This window comes from Ambystoma mexicanum, chromosome 1p (genome assembly GCF_040938575.1).
Source record: "Ambystoma mexicanum isolate Mex_15411 chromosome 1p, UKY_AmexF1_1, whole genome shotgun sequence".
NCBI lineage: Eukaryota > Metazoa > Chordata > Amphibia > Caudata > Ambystomatidae > Ambystoma > Ambystoma mexicanum.
The window spans coordinates 12,969,558-12,990,543 of record NC_090921.1 but is presented as its reverse complement, the minus strand read 5'-3'; the positions used below and the strand labels follow the sequence as shown (position 1 = coordinate 12,990,543).

General features: G+C 47.9%; 17 non-coding genes across 17 annotated transcripts; all 17 read right to left on the bottom strand.

Annotated features, from left to right (window-relative positions):
- Positions 1-839: 839 nt before the first annotated feature.
- Positions 840-921, bottom strand: TRNAL-UAG (transfer RNA leucine (anticodon UAG)). The gene has a single exon. It is a non-coding gene; the product is annotated as a tRNA-Leu (tRNA).
- Positions 922-2,065: 1,144 nt separating this feature from the next.
- Positions 2,066-2,147, bottom strand: TRNAL-UAG (transfer RNA leucine (anticodon UAG)). Its single transcript has one exon. It is a non-coding gene; the product is annotated as a tRNA-Leu (tRNA).
- Positions 2,148-3,291: 1,144 nt separating this feature from the next.
- TRNAL-UAG (transfer RNA leucine (anticodon UAG)) lies at positions 3,292-3,373 on the bottom strand. Its single transcript has one exon. It is a non-coding gene; the product is annotated as a tRNA-Leu (tRNA).
- A 1,144-nt stretch (positions 3,374-4,517) lies between these two features.
- TRNAL-UAG (transfer RNA leucine (anticodon UAG)) lies at positions 4,518-4,599 on the bottom strand. The gene has a single exon. It is a non-coding gene; the product is annotated as a tRNA-Leu (tRNA).
- Positions 4,600-5,743: 1,144 nt separating this feature from the next.
- Positions 5,744-5,825, bottom strand: TRNAL-UAG (transfer RNA leucine (anticodon UAG)). Its single transcript has one exon. It is a non-coding gene; the product is annotated as a tRNA-Leu (tRNA).
- A 1,144-nt stretch (positions 5,826-6,969) lies between these two features.
- Positions 6,970-7,051, bottom strand: TRNAL-UAG (transfer RNA leucine (anticodon UAG)). Its single transcript has one exon. It is a non-coding gene; the product is annotated as a tRNA-Leu (tRNA).
- A 1,144-nt stretch (positions 7,052-8,195) lies between these two features.
- Positions 8,196-8,277, bottom strand: TRNAL-UAG (transfer RNA leucine (anticodon UAG)). The gene has a single exon. It is a non-coding gene; the product is annotated as a tRNA-Leu (tRNA).
- Positions 8,278-9,421: 1,144 nt separating this feature from the next.
- On the bottom strand, positions 9,422-9,503 carry TRNAL-UAG (transfer RNA leucine (anticodon UAG)). The gene has a single exon. It is a non-coding gene; the product is annotated as a tRNA-Leu (tRNA).
- A 1,144-nt stretch (positions 9,504-10,647) lies between these two features.
- TRNAL-UAG (transfer RNA leucine (anticodon UAG)) lies at positions 10,648-10,729 on the bottom strand. Its single transcript has one exon. It is a non-coding gene; the product is annotated as a tRNA-Leu (tRNA).
- Positions 10,730-11,873: 1,144 nt separating this feature from the next.
- TRNAL-UAG (transfer RNA leucine (anticodon UAG)) lies at positions 11,874-11,955 on the bottom strand. Its single transcript has one exon. It is a non-coding gene; the product is annotated as a tRNA-Leu (tRNA).
- Positions 11,956-13,099: 1,144 nt separating this feature from the next.
- Positions 13,100-13,181, bottom strand: TRNAL-UAG (transfer RNA leucine (anticodon UAG)). The gene has a single exon. It is a non-coding gene; the product is annotated as a tRNA-Leu (tRNA).
- Positions 13,182-14,325: 1,144 nt separating this feature from the next.
- TRNAL-UAG (transfer RNA leucine (anticodon UAG)) lies at positions 14,326-14,407 on the bottom strand. The gene has a single exon. It is a non-coding gene; the product is annotated as a tRNA-Leu (tRNA).
- Positions 14,408-15,551: 1,144 nt separating this feature from the next.
- On the bottom strand, positions 15,552-15,633 carry TRNAL-UAG (transfer RNA leucine (anticodon UAG)). The gene has a single exon. It is a non-coding gene; the product is annotated as a tRNA-Leu (tRNA).
- A 1,144-nt stretch (positions 15,634-16,777) lies between these two features.
- TRNAL-UAG (transfer RNA leucine (anticodon UAG)) lies at positions 16,778-16,859 on the bottom strand. The gene has a single exon. It is a non-coding gene; the product is annotated as a tRNA-Leu (tRNA).
- Positions 16,860-18,003: 1,144 nt separating this feature from the next.
- On the bottom strand, positions 18,004-18,085 carry TRNAL-UAG (transfer RNA leucine (anticodon UAG)). The gene has a single exon. It is a non-coding gene; the product is annotated as a tRNA-Leu (tRNA).
- A 1,144-nt stretch (positions 18,086-19,229) lies between these two features.
- TRNAL-UAG (transfer RNA leucine (anticodon UAG)) lies at positions 19,230-19,311 on the bottom strand. The gene has a single exon. It is a non-coding gene; the product is annotated as a tRNA-Leu (tRNA).
- A 1,144-nt stretch (positions 19,312-20,455) lies between these two features.
- On the bottom strand, positions 20,456-20,537 carry TRNAL-UAG (transfer RNA leucine (anticodon UAG)). Its single transcript has one exon. It is a non-coding gene; the product is annotated as a tRNA-Leu (tRNA).
- Positions 20,538-20,986: the final 449 nt, after the last annotated feature.

The window sequence follows — 20,986 nt, the reverse complement described above, 5'->3', positions numbered from 1 at the left end:
AAAAATGTTTGGGAAGCGAAGGTTCAGGAACATTGCCGGTAGGGAGAGTAAGCTCTTTAAAGGCATGCAATGAGATGTGTTTTTCTTTATTTCTGCATATTTCTGTAGCTAGCTGCATTCTTTCAGTCAACATCCCGCCCCATTTAGTGCTCACGTTTTTAAAGAAGTCCACCATTAGCCCGCAGTGTAAGCCTACCCGGGGCCTCCGCCGATGGTCCATGGTGTGTGGGATCCTTACTGGACCAACCCCAGCCGTAACGCAAATCTTAGCTTTGTCTCATTCGACCCCTAACTCGACCCAAGGAGCTACTGCAAACTCTTAGCCTAACACTAGCCCTAAATGAAAGACGCCTATTGTCCTCACATGTGGGATTTTGTTCTCGCTGCTAGTGCATACGAAACTTGGTTCCGACGTGTCCAGGAGTGGGAGAATTACCAGGGACCTTGCAATCTCGTGCCTGGGGGTTTCTAAGCTGGGCATAGGAGCTCCACTGGATGGAGCCAAGTGTCTTGAACTGAGTTTTTGTGATGCAGCAGGAAAAGGCGCTGCAAAAAGGAGCAACTACCAAGGCAAAGAGATGTGCATTCATTAGGGCATCGTGTCGGCAGATTTGTGGCCCTGCCAAGCACGTGTTTATTGACAGGATCGTGAACGCATGTCCGTTTTCAGTGAACAGTGATTTATGCTTTACCCTTTTTTGGTGAAAACGCACACGAGTCAGATGTGTGCTTTCAGTCTGGGTGTTCAGAAAAGCAAGAATTCATAAACACATGCCATTCCCTGGCTCCCAATTGTCCTGTCTGTACACGTGGCATGAAGATAAAAAAGAAACAGCTATTGGCAGCGGTGGGATTCGAACCCACGCCTCCAAAGAGACTGGAACCTAAATCCAGCGCCTTAGACCGCTCGGCCACGCTACCCTGCTGGTACTGAAACGAGAGCCTCTGAGACCTGTATTTTTTTAGGGATTGGCTGGTTTGGCCATTAATTCAAAATCAAAGCAAAGCATGAACTTGGATTGAATTCTAGCACTGGCTGTGCAAAGCCCGAACTGAACAATAAAGCACACTTGTCAGCCTGAAATTGAAATGTCACCTTTCGGGAGTGCTCTGTTCAACAGCAGTCTGGTAGCCTAGTGGTCAATGTCAGCACCCCTCCATCCAGCAGTCTTGAGTTCAATTCCCGGTGAGGGAGGTCAGATCTTTTCTAGGTTTTTTTTGGTTCTAAAAATGTTTGGGAAGCGAAGGTTCAGGAACATTGCCGGTAGGGAGAGTAAGCTCTTTAAAGGCATGCAATGAGATGTGTTTTTCTTTATTTCTGCATATTTCTGTAGCTAGCTGCATTCTTTCAGTCAACATCCCGCCCCATTTAGTGCTCACGTTTTTAAAGAAGTCCACCATTAGCCCGCAGTGTAAGCCTACCCGGGGCCTCCGCCGATGGTCCATGGTGTGTGGGATCCTTACTGGACCAACCCCAGCCGTAACGCAAATCTTAGCTTTGTCTCATTCGACCCCTAACTCGACCCAAGGAGCTACTGCAAACTCTTAGCCTAACACTAGCCCTAAATGAAAGACGCCTATTGTCCTCACATGTGGGATTTTGTTCTCGCTGCTAGTGCATACGAAACTTGGTTCCGACGTGTCCAGGAGTGGGAGAATTACCAGGGACCTTGCAATCTCGTGCCTGGGGGTTTCTAAGCTGGGCATAGGAGCTCCACTGGATGGAGCCAAGTGTCTTGAACTGAGTTTTTGTGATGCAGCAGGAAAAGGCGCTGCAAAAAGGAGCAACTACCAAGGCAAAGAGATGTGCATTCATTAGGGCATCGTGTCGGCAGATTTGTGGCCCTGCCAAGCACGTGTTTATTGACAGGATCGTGAACGCATGTCCGTTTTCAGTGAACAGTGATTTATGCTTTACCCTTTTTTGGTGAAAACGCACACGAGTCAGATGTGTGCTTTCAGTCTGGGTGTTCAGAAAAGCAAGAATTCATAAACACATGCCATTCCCTGGCTCCCAATTGTCCTGTCTGTACACGTGGCATGAAGATAAAAAAGAAACAGCTATTGGCAGCGGTGGGATTCGAACCCACGCCTCCAAAGAGACTGGAGCCTAAATCCAGCGCCTTAGACCGCTCGGCCACGCTACCCTGCTGGTACTGAAACGAGAGCCTCTGAGACCTGTATTTTTTTAGGGATTGGCTGGTTTGGCCATTAATTCAAAATCAAAGCAAAGCATGAACTTGGATTGAATTCTAGCACTGGCTCTGCAAAGCCCGAACTGAACAATAAAGCACACTTGTCAGCCTGAAATTGAAATGTCACCTTTCGGGAGTGCTCTGTTCAACAGCAGTCTGGTAGCCTAGTGGTCAATGTCAGCACCCCTCCATCCAGCAGTCTTGAGTTCAATTCCCGGTGAGGGAGGTCAGATCTTTTCTAGGTTTTTTTTGGTTCTAAAAATGTTTGGGAAGCGAAGGTTCAGGAACATTGCCGGTAGGGAGAGTAAGCTCTTTAAAGGCATGCAATGAGATGTGTTTTTCTTTATTTCTGCATATTTCTGTAGCTAGCTGCATTCTTTCAGTCAACATCCCGCCCCATTTAGTGCTCACGTTTTTAAAGAAGTCCACCATTAGCCCGCAGTGTAAGCCTACCCGGGGCCTCCGCCGATGGTCCATGGTGTGTGGGATCCTTACTGGACCAACCCCAGCCGTAACGCAAATCTTAGCTTTGTCTCATTCGACCCCTAACTCGACCCAAGGAGCTACTGCAAACTCTTAGCCTAACACTAGCCCTAAATGAAAGACGCCTATTGTCCTCACATGTGGGATTTTGTTCTCGCTGCTAGTGCATACGAAACTTGGTTCCGACGTGTCCAGGAGTGGGAGAATTACCAGGGACCTTGCAATCTCGTGCCTGGGGGTTTCTAAGCTGGGCATAGGAGCTCCACTGGATGGAGCCAAGTGTCTTGAACTGAGTTTTTGTGATGCAGCAGGAAAAGGCTCTGCAAAAAGGAGCAACTACCAAGGCAAAGAGATGTGCATTCATTAGGGCATCGTGTCGGCAGATTTGTGGCCCTGCCCTGAACGTGTTTATTGACAGGATCGTGAACGCATGTCCGTTTTCAGTGAACAGTGATTTATGCTTTACCCTTTTTTGGTGAAAACGCACACGAGTCAGATGTGTGCTTTCAGTCTGGGTGTTCAGAAAAGCAAGAATTCATAAACACATGCCATTCCCTGGCTCCCAATTGTCCTGTCTGTACACGTGGCATGAAGATAAAAAAGAAACAGCTATTGGCAGCGGTGGGATTCGAACCCACGCCTCCAAAGAGACTGGAGCCTAAATCCAGCGCCTTAGACCGCTCGGCCACGCTACCCTGCTGGTACTGAAACGAGAGCCTCTGAGACCTGTATTTTTTTAGGGATTGGCTGGTTTGGCCATTAATTCAAAATCAAAGCAAAGCATGAACTTGGATTGAATTCTAGCACTGGCTGTGCAAAGCCCGAACTGAACAATAAAGCACACTTGTCAGCCTGAAATTGAAATGTCACCTTTCGGGAGTGCTCTGTTCGACAGCAGTCTGGTAGCCTAGTGGTCAATGTCAGCACCCCTCCATCCAGCAGTCCTGAGTTCAATTCCCGGTGAGGGAGGTCAGATCTTTTCTAGGTTTTTTTTGGTTCTAAAAATGTTTGGGAAGCGAAGGTTCAGGAACATTGCCGGTAGGGAGAGTAAGCTCTTTAAAGGCATGCAATGAGATGTGTTTTTCTTTATTTCTGCATATTTCTGTAGCTAGCTGCATTCTTTCAGTCAACATCCCGCCCCATTTAGTGCTCACGTTTTTAAAGAAGTCCACCATTAGCCCGCAGTGTAAGCCTACCCGGGGCCTCCGCCGATGGTCCATGGTGTGTGGGATCCTTACTGGACCAACCCCAGCCGTAACGCAAATCTTAGCTTTGTCTCATTCGACCCCTAACTCGACCCAAGGAGCTACTGCAAACTCTTAGCCTAACACTAGCCCTAAATGAAAGACGCCTATTGTCCTCACATGTGGGATTTTGTTCTCGCTGCTAGTGCATACGAAACTTGGTTCCGACGTGTCCAGGAGTGGGAGAATTACCAGGGACCTTGCAATCTCGTGCCTGGGGGTTTCTAAGCTGGGCATAGGAGCTCCACTGGATGGAGCCAAGTGTCTTGAACTGAGTTTTTGTGATGCAGCAGGAAAAGGCGCTGCAAAAAGGAGCAACTACCAAGGCAAAGAGATGTGCATTCATTAGGGCATCGTGTCGGCAGATTTGTGGCCCTGCCAAGCACGTGTTTATTGACAGGATCGTGAACGCATGTCCGTTTTCAGTGAACAGTGATTTATGCTTTACCCTTTTTTGGTGAAAACGCACACGAGTCAGATGTGTGCTTTCAGTCTGGGTGTTCAGAAAAGCAAGAATTCATAAACACATGCCATTCCCTGGCTCCCAATTGTCCTGTCTGTACACGTGGCATGAAGATAAAAAAGAAACAGCTATTGGCAGCGGTGGGATTCGAACCCACGCCTCCAAAGAGACTGGAGCCTAAATCCAGCGCCTTAGACCGCTCGGCCACGCTACCCTGCTGGTACTGAAACGAGAGCCTCTGAGACCTGTATTTTTTTAGGGATTGGCTGGTTTGGCCATTAATTCAAAATCAAAGCAAAGCATGAACTTGGATTGAATTCTAGCACTGGCTGTGCAAAGCCCGAACTGAACAATAAAGCACACTTGTCAGCCTGAAATTGAAATGTCACCTTTCGGGAGTGCTCTGTTCAACAGCAGTCTGGTAGCCTAGTGGTCAATGTCAGCACCCCTCCATCCAGCAGTCTTGAGTTCAATTCCCGGTGAGGGAGGTCAGATCTTTTCTAGGTTTTTTTTGGTTCTAAAAATGTTTGGGAAGCGAAGGTTCAGGAACATTGCCGGTAGGGAGAGTAAGCTCTTTAAAGGCATGCAATGAGATGTGTTTTTCTTTATTTCTGCATATTTCTGTAGCTAGCTGCATTCTTTCAGTCAACATCCCGCCCCATTTAGTGCTCACGTTTTTAAAGAAGTCCACCATTAGCCCGCAGTGTAAGCCTACCCGGGGCCTCCGCCGATGGTCCATGGTGTGTGGGATCCTTACTGGACCAACCCCAGCCGTAACGCAAATCTTAGCTTTGTCTCATTCGACCCCTAACTCGACCCAAGGAGCTACTGCAAACTCTTAGCCTAACACTAGCCCTAAATGAAAGACGCCTATTGTCCTCACATGTGGGATTTTGTTCTCGCTGCTAGTGCATACGAAACTTGGTTCCGACGTGTCCAGGAGTGGGAGAATTACCAGGGACCTTGCAATCTCGTGCCTGGGGGTTTCTAAGCTGGGCATAGGAGCTCCACTGGATGGAGCCAAGTGTCTTGAACTGAGTTTTTGTGATGCAGCAGGAAAAGGCGCTGCAAAAAGGAGCAACTACCAAGGCAAAGAGATGTGCATTCATTAGGGCATCGTGTCGGCAGATTTGTGGCCCTGCCAAGCACGTGTTTATTGACAGGATCGTGAACGCATGTCCGTTTTCAGTGAACAGTGATTTATGCTTTACCCTTTTTTGGTGAAAACGCACACGAGTCAGATGTGTGCTTTCAGTCTGGGTGTTCAGAAAAGCAAGAATTCATAAACACATGCCATTCCCTGGCTCCCAATTGTCCTGTCTGTACACGTGGCATGAAGATAAAAAAGAAACAGCTATTGGCAGCGGTGGGATTCGAACCCACGCCTCCAAAGAGACTGGAGCCTAAATCCAGCGCCTTAGACCGCTCGGCCACGCTACCCTGCTGGTACTGAAACGAGAGCCTCTGAGACCTGTATTTTTTTAGGGATTGGCTGGTTTGGCCATTAATTCAAAATCAAAGCAAAGCATGAACTTGGATTGAATTCTAGCACTGGCTGTGCAAAGCCCGAACTGAACAATAAAGCACACTTGTCAGCCTGAAATTGAAATGTCACCTTTCGGGAGTGCTCTGTTCAACAGCAGTCTGGTAGCCTAGTGGTCAATGTCAGCACCTCTCCATCCAGCAGTCTTGAGTTCAATTCCCGGTGAGGGAGGTCAGATCTTTTCTAGGTTTTTTTTGGTTCTAAAAATGTTTGGGAAGCGAAGGTTCAGGAACATTGCCGGTAGGGAGAGTAAGCTCTTTAAAGGCATGCAATGAGATGTGTTTTTCTTTATTTCTGCATATTTCTGTAGCTAGCTGCATTCTTTCAGTCAACATCCCGCCCCATTTAGTGCTCACGTTTTTAAAGAAGTCCACCATTAGCCCGCAGTGTAAGCCTACCCGGGGCCTCCGCCGATGGTCCATGGTGTGTGGGATCCTTACTGGACCAACCCCAGCCGTAACGCAAATCTTAGCTTTGTCTCATTCGACCCCTAACTCGACCCAAGGAGCTACTGCAAACTCTTAGCCTAACACTAGCCCTAAATGAAAGACGCCTATTGTCCTCACATGTGGGATTTTGTTCTCGCTGCTAGTGCATACGAAACTTGGTTCCGACGTGTCCAGGAGTGGGAGAATTACCAGGGACCTTGCAATCTCGTGCCTGGGGGTTTCTAAGCTGGGCATAGGAGCTCCACTGGATGGAGCCAAGTGTCTTGAACTGAGTTTTTGTGATGCAGCAGGAAAAGGCGCTGCAAAAAGGAGCAACTACCAAGGCAAAGAGATGTGCATTCATTAGGGCATCGTGTCGGCAGATTTGTGGCCCTGCCAAGCACGTGTTTATTGACAGGATCGTGAACGCATGTCCGTTTTCAGTGAACAGTGATTTATGCTTTACCCTTTTTTGGTGAAAACGCACACGAGTCAGATGTGTGCTTTCAGTCTGGGTGTTCAGAAAAGCAAGAATTCATAAACACATGCCATTCCCTGGCTCCCAATTGTCCTGTCTGTACACGTGGCATGAAGATAAAAAAGAAACAGCTATTGGCAGCGGTGGGATTCGAACCCACGCCTCCAAAGAGACTGGAGCCTAAATCCAGCGCCTTAGACCGCTCGGCCACGCTACCCTGCTGGTACTGAAACGAGAGCCTCTGAGACCTGTATTTTTTTAGGGATTGGCTGGTTTGGCCATTAATTCAAAATCAAAGCAAAGCATGAACTTGGATTGAATTCTAGCACTGGCTCTGCAAAGCCCGAACTGAACAATAAAGCACACTTGTCAGCCTGAAATTGAAATGTCACCTTTCGGGAGTGCTCTGTTCAACAGCAGTCTGGTAGCCTAGTGGTCAATGTCAGCACCCCTCCATCCAGCAGTCTTGAGTTCAATTCCCGGTGAGGGAGGTCAGATCTTTTCTAGGTTTTTTTTGGTTCTAAAAATGTTTGGGAAGCGAAGGTTCAGGAACATTGCCGGTAGGGAGAGTAAGCTCTTTAAAGGCATGCAATGAGATGTGTTTTTCTTTATTTCTGCATATTTCTGTAGCTAGCTGCATTCTTTCAGTCAACATCCCGCCCCATTTAGTGCTCACGTTTTTAAAGAAGTCCACCATTAGCCCGCAGTGTAAGCCTACCCGGGGCCTCCGCCGATGGTCCATGGTGTGTGGGATCCTTACTGGACCAACCCCAGCCGTAACGCAAATCTTAGCTTTGTCTCATTCGACCCCTAACTCGACCCAAGGAGCTACTGCAAACTCTTAGCCTAACACTAGCCCTAAATGAAAGACGCCTATTGTCCTCACATGTGGGATTTTGTTCTCGCTGCTAGTGCATACGAAACTTGGTTCCGACGTGTCCAGGAGTGGGAGAATTACCAGGGACCTTGCAATCTCGTGCCTGGGGGTTTCTAAGCTGGGCATAGGAGCTCCACTGGATGGAGCCAAGTGTCTTGAACTGAGTTTTTGTGATGCAGCAGGAAAAGGCTCTGCAAAAAGGAGCAACTACCAAGGCAAAGAGATGTGCATTCATTAGGGCATCGTGTCGGCAGATTTGTGGCCCTGCCCTGAACGTGTTTATTGACAGGATCGTGAACGCATGTCCGTTTTCAGTGAACAGTGATTTATGCTTTACCCTTTTTTGGTGAAAACGCACACGAGTCAGATGTGTGCTTTCAGTCTGGGTGTTCAGAAAAGCAAGAATTCATAAACACATGCCATTCCCTGGCTCCCAATTGTCCTGTCTGTACACGTGGCATGAAGATAAAAAAGAAACAGCTATTGGCAGCGGTGGGATTCGAACCCACGCCTCCAAAGAGACTGGAGCCTAAATCCAGCGCCTTAGACCGCTCGGCCACGCTACCCTGCTGGTACTGAAACGAGAGCCTCTGAGACCTGTATTTTTTTAGGGATTGGCTGGTTTGGCCATTAATTCAAAATCAAAGCAAAGCATGAACTTGGATTGAATTCTAGCACTGGCTGTGCAAAGCCCGAACTGAACAATAAAGCACACTTGTCAGCCTGAAATTGAAATGTCACCTTTCGGGAGTGCTCTGTTCAACAGCAGTCTGGTAGCCTAGTGGTCAATGTCAGCACCCCTCCATCCAGCAGTCTTGAGTTCAATTCCCGGTGAGGGAGGTCAGATCTTTTCTAGGTTTTTTTTGGTTCTAAAAATGTTTGGGAAGCGAAGGTTCAGGAACATTGCCGGTAGGGAGAGTAAGCTCTTTAAAGGCATGCAATGAGATGTGTTTTTCTTTATTTCTGCATATTTCTGTAGCTAGCTGCATTCTTTCAGTCAACATCCCGCCCCATTTAGTGCTCACGTTTTTAAAGAAGTCCACCATTAGCCCGCAGTGTAAGCCTACCCGGGGCCTCCGCCGATGGTCCATGGTGTGTGGGATCCTTACTGGACCAACCCCAGCCGTAACGCAAATCTTAGCTTTGTCTCATTCGACCCCTAACTCGACCCAAGGAGCTACTGCAAACTCTTAGCCTAACACTAGCCCTAAATGAAAGACGCCTATTGTCCTCACATGTGGGATTTTGTTCTCGCTGCTAGTGCATACGAAACTTGGTTCCGACGTGTCCAGGAGTGGGAGAATTACCAGGGACCTTGCAATCTCGTGCCTGGGGGTTTCTAAGCTGGGCATAGGAGCTCCACTGGATGGAGCCAAGTGTCTTGAACTGAGTTTTTGTGATGCAGCAGGAAAAGGCGCTGCAAAAAGGAGCAACTACCAAGGCAAAGAGATGTGCATTCATTAGGGCATCGTGTCGGCAGATTTGTGGCCCTGCCAAGCACGTGTTTATTGACAGGATCGTGAACGCATGTCCGTTTTCAGTGAACAGTGATTTATGCTTTACCCTTTTTTGGTGAAAACGCACACGAGTCAGATGTGTGCTTTCAGTCTGGGTGTTCAGAAAAGCAAGAATTCATAAACACATGCCATTCCCTGGCTCCCAATTGTCCTGTCTGTACACGTGGCATGAAGATAAAAAAGAAACAGCTATTGGCAGCGGTGGGATTCGAACCCACGCCTCCAAAGAGACTGGAGCCTAAATCCAGCGCCTTAGACCGCTCGGCCACGCTACCCTGCTGGTACTGAAACGAGAGCCTCTGAGACCTGTATTTTTTTAGGGATTGGCTGGTTTGGCCATTAATTCAAAATCAAAGCAAAGCATGAACTTGGATTGAATTCTAGCACTGGCTGTGCAAAGCCCGAACTGAACAATAAAGCACACTTGTCAGCCTGAAATTGAAATGTCACCTTTCGGGAGTGCTCTGTTCAACAGCAGTCTGGTAGCCTAGTGGTCAATGTCAGCACCTCTCCATCCAGCAGTCTTGAGTTCAATTCCCGGTGAGGGAGGTCAGATCTTTTCTAGGTTTTTTTTGGTTCTAAAAATGTTTGGGAAGCGAAGGTTCAGGAACATTGCCGGTAGGGAGAGTAAGCTCTTTAAAGGCATGCAATGAGATGTGTTTTTCTTTATTTCTGCATATTTCTGTAGCTAGCTGCATTCTTTCAGTCAACATCCCGCCCCATTTAGTGCTCACGTTTTTAAAGAAGTCCACCATTAGCCCGCAGTGTAAGCCTACCCGGGGCCTCCGCCGATGGTCCATGGTGTGTGGGATCCTTACTGGACCAACCCCAGCCGTAACGCAAATCTTAGCTTTGTCTCATTCGACCCCTAACTCGACCCAAGGAGCTACTGCAAACTCTTAGCCTAACACTAGCCCTAAATGAAAGACGCCTATTGTCCTCACATGTGGGATTTTGTTCTCGCTGCTAGTGCATACGAAACTTGGTTCCGACGTGTCCAGGAGTGGGAGAATTACCAGGGACCTTGCAATCTCGTGCCTGGGGGTTTCTAAGCTGGGCATAGGAGCTCCACTGGATGGAGCCAAGTGTCTTGAACTGAGTTTTTGTGATGCAGCAGGAAAAGGCTCTGCAAAAAGGAGCAACTACCAAGGCAAAGAGATGTGCATTCATTAGGGCATCGTGTCGGCAGATTTGTGGCCCTGCCCTGAACGTGTTTATTGACAGGATCGTGAACGCATGTCCGTTTTCAGTGAACAGTGATTTATGCTTTACCCTTTTTTGGTGAAAACGCACACGAGTCAGATGTGTGCTTTCAGTCTGGGTGTTCAGAAAAGCAAGAATTCATAAACACATGCCATTCCCTGGCTCCCAATTGTCCTGTCTGTACACGTGGCATGAAGATAAAAAAGAAACAGCTATTGGCAGCGGTGGGATTCGAACCCACGCCTCCAAAGAGACTGGAGCCTAAATCCAGCGCCTTAGACCGCTCGGCCACGCTACCCTGCTGGTACTGAAACGAGAGCCTCTGAGACCTGTATTTTTTTAGGGATTGGCTGGTTTGGCCATTAATTCAAAATCAAAGCAAAGCATGAACTTGGATTGAATTCTAGCACTGGCTGTGCAAAGCCCGAACTGAACAATAAAGCACACTTGTCAGCCTGAAATTGAAATGTCACCTTTCGGGAGTGCTCTGTTCAACAGCAGTCTGGTAGCCTAGTGGTCAATGTCAGCACCCCTCCATCCAGCAGTCTTGAGTTCAATTCCCGGTGAGGGAGGTCAGATCTTTTCTAGGTTTTTTTTGGTTCTAAAAATGTTTGGGAAGCGAAGGTTCAGGAACATTGCCGGTAGGGAGAGTAAGCTCTTTAAAGGCATGCAATGAGATGTGTTTTTCTTTATTTCTGCATATTTCTGTAGCTAGCTGCATTCTTTCAGTCAACATCCCGCCCCATTTAGTGCTCACGTTTTTAAAGAAGTCCACCATTAGCCCGCAGTGTAAGCCTACCCGGGGCCTCCGCCGATGGTCCATGGTGTGTGGGATCCTTACTGGACCAACCCCAGCCGTAACGCAAATCTTAGCTTTGTCTCATTCGACCCCTAACTCGACCCAAGGAGCTACTGCAAACTCTTAGCCTAACACTAGCCCTAAATGAAAGACGCCTATTGTCCTCACATGTGGGATTTTGTTCTCGCTGCTAGTGCATACGAAACTTGGTTCCGACGTGTCCAGGAGTGGGAGAATTACCAGGGACCTTGCAATCTCGTGCCTGGGGGTTTCTAAGCTGGGCATAGGAGCTCCACTGGATGGAGCCAAGTGTCTTGAACTGAGTTTTTGTGATGCAGCAGGAAAAGGCGCTGCAAAAAGGAGCAACTACCAAGGCAAAGAGATGTGCATTCATTAGGGCATCGTGTCGGCAGATTTGTGGCCCTGCCAAGCACGTGTTTATTGACAGGATCGTGAACGCATGTCCGTTTTCAGTGAACAGTGATTTATGCTTTACCCTTTTTTGGTGAAAACGCACACGAGTCAGATGTGTGCTTTCAGTCTGGGTGTTCAGAAAAGCAAGAATTCATAAACACATGCCATTCCCTGGCTCCCAATTGTCCTGTCTGTACACGTGGCATGAAGATAAAAAAGAAACAGCTATTGGCAGCGGTGGGATTCGAACCCACGCCTCCAAAGAGACTGGAGCCTAAATCCAGCGCCTTAGACCGCTCGGCCACGCTACCCTGCTGGTACTGAAACGAGAGCCTCTGAGACCTGTATTTTTTTAGGGATTGGCTGGTTTGGCCATTAATTCAAAATCAAAGCAAAGCATGAACTTGGATTGAATTCTAGCACTGGCTGTGCAAAGCCCGAACTGAACAATAAAGCACACTTGTCAGCCTGAAATTGAAATGTCACCTTTCGGGAGTGCTCTGTTCAACAGCAGTCTGGTAGCCTAGTGGTCAATGTCAGCACCTCTCCATCCAGCAGTCTTGAGTTCAATTCCCGGTGAGGGAGGTCAGATCTTTTCTAGGTTTTTTTTGGTTCTAAAAATGTTTGGGAAGCGAAGGTTCAGGAACATTGCCGGTAGGGAGAGTAAGCTCTTTAAAGGCATGCAATGAGATGTGTTTTTCTTTATTTCTGCATATTTCTGTAGCTAGCTGCATTCTTTCAGTCAACATCCCGCCCCATTTAGTGCTCACGTTTTTAAAGAAGTCCACCATTAGCCCGCAGTGTAAGCCTACCCGGGGCCTCCGCCGATGGTCCATGGTGTGTGGGATCCTTACTGGACCAACCCCAGCCGTAACGCAAATCTTAGCTTTGTCTCATTCGACCCCTAACTCGACCCAAGGAGCTACTGCAAACTCTTAGCCTAACACTAGCCCTAAATGAAAGACGCCTATTGTCCTCACATGTGGGATTTTGTTCTCGCTGCTAGTGCATACGAAACTTGGTTCCGACGTGTCCAGGAGTGGGAGAATTACCAGGGACCTTGCAATCTCGTGCCTGGGGGTTTCTAAGCTGGGCATAGGAGCTCCACTGGATGGAGCCAAGTGTCTTGAACTGAGTTTTTGTGATGCAGCAGGAAAAGGCGCTGCAAAAAGGAGCAACTACCAAGGCAAAGAGATGTGCATTCATTAGGGCATCGTGTCGGCAGATTTGTGGCCCTGCCAAGCACGTGTTTATTGACAGGATCGTGAACGCATGTCCGTTTTCAGTGAACAGTGATTTATGCTTTACCCTTTTTTGGTGAAAACGCACACGAGTCAGATGTGTGCTTTCAGTCTGGGTGTTCAGAAAAGCAAGAATTCATAAACACATGCCATTCCCTGGCTCCCAATTGTCCTGTCTGTACACGTGGCATGAAGATAAAAAAGAAACAGCTATTGGCAGCGGTGGGATTCGAACCCACGCCTCCAAAGAGACTGGAGCCTAAATCCAGCGCCTTAGACCGCTCGGCCACGCTACCCTGCTGGTACTGAAACGAGAGCCTCTGAGACCTGTATTTTTTTAGGGATTGGCTGGTTTGGCCATTAATTCAAAATCAAAGCAAAGCATGAACTTGGATTGAATTCTAGCACTGGCTCTGCAAAGCCCGAACTGAACAATAAAGCACACTTGTCAGCCTGAAATTGAAATGTCACCTTTCGGGAGTGCTCTGTTCAACAGCAGTCTGGTAGCCTAGTGGTCAATGTCAGCACCCCTCCATCCAGCAGTCTTGAGTTCAATTCCCGGTGAGGGAGGTCAGATCTTTTCTAGGTTTTTTTTGGTTCTAAAAATGTTTGGGAAGCGAAGGTTCAGGAACATTGCCGGTAGGGAGAGTAAGCTCTTTAAAGGCATGCAATGAGATGTGTTTTTCTTTATTTCTGCATATTTCTGTAGCTAGCTGCATTCTTTCAGTCAACATCCCGCCCCATTTAGTGCTCACGTTTTTAAAGAAGTCCACCATTAGCCCGCAGTGTAAGCCTACCCGGGGCCTCCGCCGATGGTCCATGGTGTGTGGGATCCTTACTGGACCAACCCCAGCCGTAACGCAAATCTTAGCTTTGTCTCATTCGACCCCTAACTCGACCCAAGGAGCTACTGCAAACTCTTAGCCTAACACTAGCCCTAAATGAAAGACGCCTATTGTCCTCACATGTGGGATTTTGTTCTCGCTGCTAGTGCATACGAAACTTGGTTCCGACGTGTCCAGGAGTGGGAGAATTACCAGGGACCTTGCAATCTCGTGCCTGGGGGTTTCTAAGCTGGGCATAGGAGCTCCACTGGATGGAGCCAAGTGTCTTGAACTGAGTTTTTGTGATGCAGCAGGAAAAGGCTCTGCAAAAAGGAGCAACTACCAAGGCAAAGAGATGTGCATTCATTAGGGCATCGTGTCGGCAGATTTGTGGCCCTGCCCTGAACGTGTTTATTGACAGGATCGTGAACGCATGTCCGTTTTCAGTGAACAGTGATTTATGCTTTACCCTTTTTTGGTGAAAACGCACACGAGTCAGATGTGTGCTTTCAGTCTGGGTGTTCAGAAAAGCAAGAATTCATAAACACATGCCATTCCCTGGCTCCCAATTGTCCTGTCTGTACACGTGGCATGAAGATAAAAAAGAAACAGCTATTGGCAGCGGTGGGATTCGAACCCACGCCTCCAAAGAGACTGGAGCCTAAATCCAGCGCCTTAGACCGCTCGGCCACGCTACCCTGCTGGTACTGAAACGAGAGCCTCTGAGACCTGTATTTTTTTAGGGATTGGCTGGTTTGGCCATTAATTCAAAATCAAAGCAAAGCATGAACTTGGATTGAATTCTAGCACTGGCTGTGCAAAGCCCGAACTGAACAATAAAGCACACTTGTCAGCCTGAAATTGAAATGTCACCTTTCGGGAGTGCTCTGTTCGACAGCAGTCTGGTAGCCTAGTGGTCAATGTCAGCACCCCTCCATCCAGCAGTCCTGAGTTCAATTCCCGGTGAGGGAGGTCAGATCTTTTCTAGGTTTTTTTTGGTTCTAAAAATGTTTGGGAAGCGAAGGTTCAGGAACATTGCCGGTAGGGAGAGTAAGCTCTTTAAAGGCATGCAATGAGATGTGTTTTTCTTTATTTCTGCATATTTCTGTAGCTAGCTGCATTCTTTCAGTCAACATCCCGCCCCATTTAGTGCTCACGTTTTTAAAGAAGTCCACCATTAGCCCGCAGTGTAAGCCTACCCGGGGCCTCCGCCGATGGTCCATGGTGTGTGGGATCCTTACTGGACCAACCCCAGCCGTAACGCAAATCTTAGCTTTGTCTCATTCGACCCCTAACTCGACCCAAGGAGCTACTGCAAACTCTTAGCCTAACACTAGCCCTAAATGAAAGACGCCTATTGTCCTCACATGTGGGATTTTGTTCTCGCTGCTAGTGCATACGAAACTTGGTTCCGACGTGTCCAGGAGTGGGAGAATTACCAGGGACCTTGCAATCTCGTGCCTGGGGGTTTCTAAGCTGGGCATAGGAGCTCCACTGGATGGAGCCAAGTGTCTTGAACTGAGTTTTTGTGATGCAGCAGGAAAAGGCGCTGCAAAAAGGAGCAACTACCAAGGCAAAGAGATGTGCATTCATTAGGGCATCGTGTCGGCAGATTTGTGGCCCTGCCAAGCACGTGTTTATTGACAGGATCGTGAACGCATGTCCGTTTTCAGTGAACAGTGATTTATGCTTTACCCTTTTTTGGTGAAAACGCACACGAGTCAGATGTGTGCTTTCAGTCTGGGTGTTCAGAAAAGCAAGAATTCATAAACACATGCCATTCCCTGGCTCCCAATTGTCCTGTCTGTACACGTGGCATGAAGATAAAAAAGAAACAGCTATTGGCAGCGGTGGGATTCGAACCCACGCCTCCAAAGAGACTGGAGCCTAAATCCAGCGCCTTAGACCGCTCGGCCACGCTACCCTGCTGGTACTGAAACGAGAGCCTCTGAGACCTGTATTTTTTTAGGGATTGGCTGGTTTGGCCATTAATTCAAAATCAAAGCAAAGCATGAACTTGGATTGAATTCTAGCACTGGCTGTGCAAAGCCCGAACTGAACAATAAAGCACACTTGTCAGCCTGAAATTGAAATGTCACCTTTCGGGAGTGCTCTGTTCAACAGCAGTCTGGTAGCCTAGTGGTCAATGTCAGCACCCCTCCATCCAGCAGTCTTGAGTTCAATTCCCGGTGAGGGAGGTCAGATCTTTTCTAGGTTTTTTTTGGTTCTAAAAATGTTTGGGAAGCGAAGGTTCAGGAACATTGCCGGTAGGGAGAGTAAGCTCTTTAAAGGCATGCAATGAGATGTGTTTTTCTTTATTTCTGCATATTTCTGTAGCTAGCTGCATTCTTTCAGTCAACATCCCGCCCCATTTAGTGCTCACGTTTTTAAAGAAGTCCACCATTAGCCCGCAGTGTAAGCCTACCCGGGGCCTCCGCCGATGGTCCATGGTGTGTGGGATCCTTACTGGACCAACCCCAGCCGTAACGCAAATCTTAGCTTTGTCTCATTCGACCCCTAACTCGACCCAAGGAGCTACTGCAAACTCTTAGCCTAACACTAGCCCTAAATGAAAGACGCCTATTGTCCTCACATGTGGGATTTTGTTCTCGCTGCTAGTGCATACGAAACTTGGTTCCGACGTGTCCAGGAGTGGGAGAATTACCAGGGACCTTGCAATCTCGTGCCTGGGGGTTTCTAAGCTGGGCATAGGAGCTCCACTGGATGGAGCCAAGTGTCTTGAACTGAGTTTTTGTGATGCAGCAGGAAAAGGCGCTGCAAAAAGGAGCAACTACCAAGGCAAAGAGATGTGCATTCATTAGGGCATCGTGTCGGCAGATTTGTGGCCCTGCCAAGCACGTGTTTATTGACAGGATCGTGAACGCATGTCCGTTTTCAGTGAACAGTGATTTATGCTTTACCCTTTTTTGGTGAAAACGCACACGAGTCAGATGTGTGCTTTCAGTCTGGGTGTTCAGAAAAGCAAGAATTCATAAACACATGCCATTCCCTGGCTCCCAATTGTCCTGTCTGTACACGTGGCATGAAGATAAAAAAGAAACAGCTATTGGCAGCGGTGGGATTCGAACCCACGCCTCCAAAGAGACTGGAGCCTAAATCCAGCGCCTTAGACCGCTCGGCCACGCTACCCTGCTGGTACTGAAACGAGAGCCTCTGAGACCTGTATTTTTTTAGGGATTGGCTGGTTTGGCCATTAATTCAAAATCAAAGCAAAGCATGAACTTGGATTGAATTCTAGCACTGGCTGTGCAAAGCCCGAACTGAACAATAAAGCACACTTGTCAGCCTGAAATTGAAATGTCACCTTTCGGGAGTGCTCTGTTCAACAGCAGTCTGGTAGCCTAGTGGTCAATGTCAGCACCCCTCCATCCAGCAGTCTTGAGTTCAATTCCCGGTGAGGGAGGTCAGATCTTTTCTAGGTTTTTTTTGGTTCTAAAAATGTTTGGGAAGCGAAGGTTCAGGAACATTGCCGGTAGGGAGAGTAAGCTCTTTAAAGGCATGCAATGAGATGTGTTTTTCTTTATTTCTGCATATTTCTGTAGCTAGCTGCATTCTTTCAGTCAACATCCCGCCCCATTTAGTGCTCACGTTTTTAAAGAAGTCCACCATTAGCCCGCAGTGTAAGCCTACCCGGGGCCTCCGCCGATGGTCCATGGTGTGTGGGATCCTTACTGGACCAACCCCAGCCGTAACGCAAATCTTAGCTTTGTCTCATTCGACCCCTAACTCGACCCAAGGAGCTACTGCAAACTCTTAGCCTAACACTAGCCCTAAATGAAAGACGCCTATTGTCCTCACATGTGGGATTTTGTTCTCGCTGCTAGTGCATACGAAACTTGGTTCCGACGTGTCCAGGAGTGGGAGAATTACCAGGGACCTTGCAATCTCGTGCCTGGGGGTTTCTAAGCTGGGCATAGGAGCTCCACTGGATGGAGCCAAGTGTCTTGAACTGAGTTTTTGTGATGCAGCAGGAAAAGGCGCTGCAAAAAGGAGCAACTACCAAGGCAAAGAGATGTGCATTCATTAGGGCATCGTGTCGGCAGATTTGTGGCCCTGCCAAGCACGTGTTTATTGACAGGATCGTGAACGCATGTCCGTTTTCAGTGAACAGTGATTTATGCTTTACCCTTTTTTGGTGAAAACGCACACGAGTCAGATGTGTGCTTTCAGTCTGGGTGTTCAGAAAAGCAAGAATTCATAAACACATGCCATTCCCTGGCTCCCAATTGTCCTGTCTGTACACGTGGCATGAAGATAAAAAAGAAACAGCTATTGGCAGCGGTGGGATTCGAACCCACGCCTCCAAAGAGACTGGAGCCTAAATCCAGCGCCTTAGACCGCTCGGCCACGCTACCCTGCTGGTACTGAAACGAGAGCCTCTGAGACCTGTATTTTTTTAGGGATTGGCTGGTTTGGCCATTAATTCAAAATCAAAGCAAAGCATGAACTTGGATTGAATTCTAGCACTGGCTCTGCAAAGCCCGAACTGAACAATAAAGCACACTTGTCAGCCTGAAATTGAAATGTCACCTTTCGGGAGTGCTCTGTTCAACAGCAGTCTGGTAGCCTAGTGGTCAATGTCAGCACCCCTCCATCCAGCAGTCTTGAGTTCAATTCCCGGTGAGGGAGGTCAGATCTTTTCTAGGTTTTTTTTGGTTCTAAAAATGTTTGGGAAGCGAAGGTTCAGGAACATTGCCGGTAGGGAGAGTAAGCTCTTTAAAGGCATGCAATGAGATGTGTTTTTCTTTATTTCTGCATATTTCTGTAGCTAGCTGCATTCTTTCAGTCAACATCCCGCCCCATTTAGTGCTCACGTTTTTAAAGAAGTCCACCATTAGCCCGCAGTGTAAGCCTACCCGGGGCCTCCGCCGATGGTCCATGGTGTGTGGGATCCTTACTGGACCAACCCCAGCCGTAACGCAAATCTTAGCTTTGTCTCATTCGACCCCTAACTCGACCCAAGGAGCTACTGCAAACTCTTAGCCTAACACTAGCCCTAAATGAAAGACGCCTATTGTCCTCACATGTGGGATTTTGTTCTCGCTGCTAGTGCATACGAAACTTGGTTCCGACGTGTCCAGGAGTGGGAGAATTACCAGGGACCTTGCAATCTCGTGCCTGGGGGTTTCTAAGCTGGGCATAGGAGCTCCACTGGATGGAGCCAAGTGTCTTGAACTGAGTTTTTGTGATGCAGCAGGAAAAGGCGCTGCAAAAAGGAGCAACTACCAAGGCAAAGAGATGTGCATTCATTAGGGCATCGTGTCGGCAGATTTGTGGCCCTGCCAAGCACGTGTTTATTGACAGGATCGTGAACGCATGTCCGTTTTCAGTGAACAGTGATTTATGCTTTACCCTTTTTTGGTGAAAACGCACACGAGTCAGATGTGTGCTTTCAGTCTGGGTGTTCAGAAAAGCAAGAATTCATAAACACATGCCATTCCCTGGCTCCCAATTGTCCTGTCTGTACACGTGGCATGAAGATAAAAAAGAAACAGCTATTGGCAGCGGTGGGATTCGAACCCACGCCTCCAAAGAGACTGGAGCCTAAATCCAGCGCCTTAGACCGCTCGGCCACGCTACCCTGCTGGTACTGAAACGAGAGCCTCTGAGACCTGTATTTTTTTAGGGATTGGCTGGTTTGGCCATTAATTCAAAATCAAAGCAAAGCATGAACTTGGATTGAATTCTAGCACTGGCTGTGCAAAGCCCGAACTGAACAATAAAGCACACTTGTCAGCCTGAAATTGAAATGTCACCTTTCGGGAGTGCTCTGTTCAACAGCAGTCTGGTAGCCTAGTGGTCAATGTCAGCACCCCTCCATCCAGCAGTCTTGAGTTCAATTCCCGGTGAGGGAGGTCAGATCTTTTCTAGGTTTTTTTTGGTTCTAAAAATGTTTGGGAAGCGAAGGTTCAGGAACATTGCCGGTAGGGAGAGTAAGCTCTTTAAAGGCATGCAATGAGATGTGTTTTTCTTTATTTCTGCATATTTCTGTAGCTAGCTGCATTCTTTCAGTCAACATCCCGCCCCATTTAGTGCTCACGTTTTTAAAGAAGTCCACCATTAGCCCGCAGTGTAAGCCTACCCGGGGCCTCCGCCGATGGTCCATGGTGTGTGGGATCCTTACTGGACCAACCCCAGCCGTAACGCAAATCTTAGCTTTGTCTCATTCGACCCCTAACTCGACCCAAGGAGCTACTGCAAACTCTTAGCCTAACACTAGCCCTAAATGAAAGACGCCTATTGTCCTCACATGTGGGATTTTGTTCTCGCTGCTAGTGCATACGAAACTTGGTTCCGACGTGTCCAGGAGTGGGAGAATTACCAGGGACCTTGCAATCTCGTGCCTGGGGGTTTCTAAGCTGGGCATAGGAGCTCCACTGGATGGAGCCAAGTGTCTTGAACTGAGTTTTTGTGATGCAGCAGGAAAAGGCGCTGCAAAAAGGAGCAACTACCAAGGCAAAGAGATGTGCATTCATTAGGGCATCGTGTCGGCAGATTTGTGGCCCTGCCAAGCACGTGTTTATTGACAGGATCGTGAACGCATGTCCGTTTTCAGTGAACAGTGATTTATGCTTTACCCTTTTTTGGTGAAAACGCACACGAGTCAGATGTGTGCTTTCAGTCTGGGTGTTCAGAAAAGCAAGAATTCATAAACACATGCCATTCCCTGGCTCCCAATTGTCCTGTCTGTACACGTGGCATGAAGATAAAAAAGAAACAGCTATTGGCAGCGGTGGGATTCGAACCCACGCCTCCAAAGAGACTGGAGCCTAAATCCAGCGCCTTAGACCGCTCGGCCACGCTACCCTGCTGGTACTGAAACGAGAGCCTCTGAGACCTGTATTTTTTTAGGGATTGGCTGGTTTGGCCATTAATTCAAAATCAAAGCAAAGCATGAACTTGGATTGAATTCTAGCACTGGCTGTGCAAAGCCCGAACTGAACAATAAAGCACACTTGTCAGCCTGAAATTGAAATGTCACCTTTCGGGAGTGCTCTGTTCAACAGCAGTCTGGTAGCCTAGTGGTCAATGTCAGCACCCCTCCATCCAGCAGTCTTGAGTTCAATTCCCGGTGAGGGAGGTCAGATCTTTTCTAGGTTTTTTTTGGTTCTAAAAATGTTTGGGAAGCGAAGGTTCAGGAACATTGCCGGTAGGGAGAGTAAGCTCTTTAAAGGCATGCAATGAGATGTGTTTTTCTTTATTTCTGCATATTTCTGTAGCTAGCTGCATTCTTTCAGTCAACATCCCGCCCCATT